Raw genomic sequence first — 6000 nt, 5'->3', positions numbered from 1 at the left:
TCAACACAGCAATTCCAATTTTAGCAATCTCTTGTATAGCTTATGTATGCACAGCCGTGAAATCAGGGTTGTCGATTGCTGGATTGTTTGTAATAGAAAAAAAATGGAGATTTTTTCATGTTTACCCACAGGTAAATAGTTAAATAAAGTATGGTGCACCTCTATCATGGAATAGTATGCATCTATTAAAAAACATTGAGCTAGAACTATGTGTATTGACATAGAAAGATCTTTGAAATAAATTATTAAGAGAATAAAGCACGTTGTAGAGCACTGTGTATGGTGTGTGATTTATGGTTTTTAAAACTGCGAAAAGTGTGTGTGTGTGTGTGTATGTGTGCATGTGTGTGTAAGGATACTCCAAATATTAACGGGGGGACTTTAATTTTTTGCTCCATATTCTTTTATTTTCTCTCTTTTAAAGCCACTGCTTAAAAATGTATTACCAGTATTTTTTAAAATATGAATTCTAAGAAGAAACAGAAGTCAAGTGTCTACTCAGATCTACCTAATCAGACTCCAGAGATGGAGAGTGAGCATATTGTATTTTTAAAGCTCAAGCGGTGGTTCTGATGTATAGCACAAATTGCGGAAAACAGTATGGCAGGTCCTCAAAAAATTAAACATAGAATTACCATATGATCTAGCAATTCTGCTTCTGGGTATATAGTCCAAAGAATTTAAAGCAGGAGCTCCAACAAATATTTGTACACCCAAGTTCATAGTAGCATTATTCACAACAGTCAAAAGGTGGAAACAACCCAAATGTTCATCAACAGGTGAACAGATAAACCAAATGTGGTATACACATACAATTGAATATTATTTAGCCTTAAAAAGGAATTACATTCTGACACATGCTACAACATGGAAGAACCTAGAAGACATAATGCTAAGTGAAATAATCCAGACAAAAAGGAAAAAATTGTATGATTCTACTTGTGTGAGCTATTTGGAGTAGTCAAATTTACAGATACAGAAAGTAAAATGGTGGTTTCCAGGGGCTGGAGAAGAAGAATATGGGAAGTTACTGTTAAATGAGTACTGTTTCATCTTTGGGAAGATGAAAAAGCTCTGGATATGGATGGTGTTGATGGTTGCACAATATGACTATATTTAATGGCAATGAACTGTGCATCCAAAAATGGCTAAATGGTAAATCTTACGTTGTATATTTTAGTACAATGAAAACATTCTTTTTGAAAGAATGAATGAGAAAAACTATATATGAAGAAACCTTTATGATGACAATGACTTAATATTGAGGGTTAGAGAATTCTCAACTATTTATAAAGACAGATTATGGATTTATGAAATATTTATCATGATTTGGTGAATCAGGATAAGGGTTTCATCTTTCCTTAACAATTACCAAATATTTATTGAATATTTTACTCATAAAAGGGCTCACCATGCTACCTTCCACAGCAGCTGTACCACTTTACTCTCCCACTAGCAATGCACAAGGGTTCCAATGTATTCATGTACTCACCAGCACTTGATATTTTCTGGTGGGTTTTGTTTTCATAACAGCCAACCTAATGGGTGTAAAGTTATGTTATTTTTATCTACATATGTTCTGATTTAATCAGCTAATGAACTTAGCCTGACAATTACCCGTTTTCTTATATGAAACCTGAAATAGCTTAATGACAAATTATTGGTCACTAGTAAATAATTACTGAGTACACATTTCAAAACAGCCTTTGTCAATAATCTCTTTTTCAATTAATAGACTTTTTCTTGAGCATCTGTAGTTACAGAGTCTCCATATACTCCTTTACTCCCTGCCGCCCCCACCTCATTTCTCCTATTTTTACCATCTTATGTTAGTGTGGTACATTTGTTATAATTGACCAACCAATTTGATACATTGTTATTAACTAAAGTACCTACATTCTATGAACTTTACATTGGGTTTTGATGAATGGATCACCATCTGTATCCCACAGAAAAATAGTTTCACTGCCTTAAAAATCCCCTGTGGTCCCCCTATTCATCCCTCTCTCCCCCAACCCCTGGTCATCACTGACCCATTTACTGTTTCCAGATTATCAAATAGTCGGACTCAAACAGTAGCCTTTTCTTTTTTTTTTAACTTTTTTTTTTATTAGTTTCAGGTGCACAAGACAAAGCAAAACTTAGACGTTTATCATTTATATCCCTCACACTGTAGCCTTTTCAGATTGGCTTCTTTCACTTAGCAATATGTCTATAAAGCACCTCCATGACTTTTCCTGGCTTGATAGCTCTGTCTTTTTATCACGAAGTAATATTCCATTGTATGGATGTACCACAGTTTATTTATCTATTCACTTACTAAAGGACATATAGGTTGCTTCCAAGTTTTGGAAACTATGAATACGTTATAATCATTTGTGGGCAGTTTTTGTGTGAACATAAGTTTTCAACTCATTTGAGTAAATACAAAGCAGTGTGACTGCTGGATAGTGTGATACAAGTATATTTTATAAGAATCATGGTAGTTTTGTAAGAAACTTTTAAGCAGTTTTGTAAGAGACTTAGAAACGATCTTCTAAAATGTCTGTACCATTTTGCACTTCCACCAACAATGAATAAGAGTTCCTGTTGCTCCACATCCTCGCTAGCATTTGCTGTTGTCAGTGTTTTAGATTTTGACCATTCTAATAGGTATATAATGGTATCTCATTGTTGCTTCAACTTGTAATTCCCTAATGACATATAATGTGAAATATCTTTTCATATGCTTATTTGCCATCTGTACATTTTCTTTGCTGAGATGTTTGTTCAGATCTTTTGCCTATTGTTTAAAATTATTATTATTGAGTTTTAAGGGCTCTTTGTACATTTTGGATACCAGTCTTTTATCTGATATTTATCTGTTTGGCAAAGATTTTTTCTCCTAGTCTGTGGCTTATCTTTTCATTCTCTTAACAGTGTCTTTTGCAAAGCAGAAGTTTTTTTTTTTTTTTAATGAAGTCCAACTTATAACTTTTCTTTTATGGGTTGTGCTTCTGGAATCCTATGTACAAAGTCATCTCCAAAGTCAAGGTCTTCTAGATTTTCTTCTATGTTATCTTCTAGAAGTTTTACGGTTTTCCTTTTTATATTTAGGTCTATGATCCACTTTGAAATAATTTTTGTGAGGTGTGTAATCCTGGGTCTAGATTCATTTTTTTGCATGTGGACGTCCAATTATTCCAGCACCATTTGTTGAAAAGGCTATCATTTCTCCATTGAATTGCCTTTGCTCCTTTGTCACAGATAAATTAACTATATTTGTGTGGGTGTATTCCAGGGCTTTCTTCTCTATTCCATTGCTTTGTGTCTGTTCTTTCCCAGTACCACACTGTCTTGATTACCATAGCTTCAGAATAAGTCTTGAAGTCAGGTAACATCGGTCCTTGGATTGCCAGTCCTTCAATATTGTATTGGCTATTCTGGATCTTTTGCCTTTCCATGTAAAGTTTAGATCAATTTGTCAATATCTACAGATTAACTGGCTGGGATTTTTGTTACATTGAATCTATAAATCAAGCATTATACAAATTTATATTCCAATCAACAGTGTCTTACAATATCATCAACACTAGTTTACATCACTTATTTTTATTTTTTATAATTTACAGTTATTTTTATATGTGTTTACATGTATTTTTATATGTGTTTTTACTGGTGATTTAAATTTTTTTCCTTTAGCTATACAATTGCATTTCCTCTTTTGTATATTTTTATTCATGTTTCTTGACCATTTGTCTGTCACAAATTTAGAGTGGTTTTCTTATTGATATCCATGAATTACATATGTAATAAAAAGTTGGCCATTTGCCTTCTAGATTTGCTCAAATATTTTCCAAGTTTGTGATTTGCCTCTCAATTTTTATGTTTTATATATTTTAATTATAGTTAAATTATTTATATATAATCATATAAACTATATATTTGTATAATTTCATATTTACTTCTATTTTCTTCTAGTTTTCTGTGGGTCTATATATTTTTTAATTGTGGTAAAATACATGTAACATAAAATTTACCATCTTGACCATTTCTGTGGCTATATATTTTTTAAGTAAATGTATTTGTGAGGGCATAAATTATTACATTAAAATTTTTTATTTTTAGTAATAATTTTGCAATATATATATATAGCAAATCTTTATGTTGCACACCTTAAACTAATATAAGATTGTATGTCAATTATCTCAATAAACCTTGAAAGTTTTTATTTTATTAGTAGTGAATTAAATGTACCGACTCCATTCATTCGATAGACAATGATTAAGCATTTACTATGATAAGCAATGGTAAAAATTTAGATCGTCTTACAGTATAGTGGAGGAGACAAACAATTCCAAGATTATGTGATAAATGCAGTGATAGTGGTATACATAGTATACTATAAATACATTCATTCATTCAACATACTCATATACTTTAGTGACTACTAGGCCTCATGTTAATATATTCAACAGAGAACCAAACAGTCATGGTCCCTGTTCTTGAGAGAGAGAGACAGAGAGAGAACAGTTGAACAGAGGATACAGATAAATTTATTGTGTGATTTATTGTGTGATGACTGTCATAATAGAGAAAGCATGGGCTGCCATGGTAACGCAGAGGAGATCCATCTAAATCAAATCAAACTGGCTTTTTTCCTCCCTGACTGCCTGTGGCTCAACCACCAACATGAACAACACAGTAACTGTCTGGACCAGGAAGTTTATGACAACTGACTATTCTAACAGAAACAGTCATGGATGTCCTTTACCCTAAGAAGGCAACAGTACCTAAGACAGAAATTTGGTGAAAACTAGCCAAAATGTACAAGAGCACACTAGATGTCATCTTTGTATTTGGATTCAGAACCCATTTTGGCGACGGCGAGACAACGGCTTCAGTATAATTTACAATTCCTTAGATCACACACACAAAAACACACACACACACAAAAATGAACCAGGCATAGACTAGCAAGACTGGCCTGTATGAGAAGAAACAGATCTCAAGGAAACAGTGAAAGGAATGCAAGAACAGAATGAAGAAGGTCAAGGGGACTGCAAAAGCCACTGTTGGTGCTTGCAAAAAATGAGCTGGAGATCGGACAACAGGAGTAAAGATTCTGCAGTGAATTTATCTGAAGTGGTTGTGTAGATTTTTCACAAGAGGATTGATAAACTAAACAATTTTTTAAATTTAAAGTAATTAAACTGGAGAGTCAGAAAGGCTTTCCAGAGGAGGCACTGAAGTTTTGAAAAGCAGGTAGACATGAGCTAGTGAAGTGGGGGAACACATCCTAAGTGGAGAGCTCAAGTACCAAGGCCCAGAGATGTGACTGGTCGTGACGTATACTACTTATTAAAACTTGTTTACTATAGCTGAGGGGAAGGGTACTACATGTAGTTAACTTATGAGAAATGAAGCTAAGAAATGTAGGCAAGAGCCAGAACAGAGTATCTTTTATGCTAAATCCTAGCATCACTTCCTGGATAATCTTTCCCTTTCACATAAAAATGCGAGTAATGTTTATTGAGCACTTACTATGTGTCACTCTGTCCTAAGTGCTTTACATGTATTAACTCACTTAATTTTCACAATAATCCACGCAATAGATACTATTTTTATGCCTTTTCTTACATAAGAGAAAATGGAAGTGCAGAAAAGTTAAACAACTTGTCCCTAGTCACACAGCTATATTTAAACTCAGGCAGTCTAACTCCAGAGGCCAAACATTAACCACTCTGCCTTTCATTAGTATGTGATACATCGAATATTTAAAGTATTGAATTTTTTCAAGGTTATTTGGAGGCTATAGATTTTGTACAATATTTGTTCCTATTTATTCTTATTCCAGAATCATGCTGTTTAAATTGTGCTTTTTTATGTTTTCATATCTGAAGGTAGTCTATGCCTTCACTATTTTCTTTTTCAGGTTTTTTGGTAATTATTGCCTAGTTATTCTTCAATAATTAATATTATTATATTTTATAATAATTTTGTTTAAAATTTGGGAGCAGA

This window comes from Rhinolophus sinicus, chromosome 1 (assembly GCF_057876585.1).
Source record: "Rhinolophus sinicus isolate RSI-liver-muscle chromosome 1, RSI-T2T, whole genome shotgun sequence".
Taxonomy (NCBI): domain Eukaryota; kingdom Metazoa; phylum Chordata; class Mammalia; order Chiroptera; family Rhinolophidae; genus Rhinolophus; species Rhinolophus sinicus.
The sequence above is the reverse complement of the archived record's forward strand: the minus strand, read 5'-3'. Positions refer to the sequence as shown.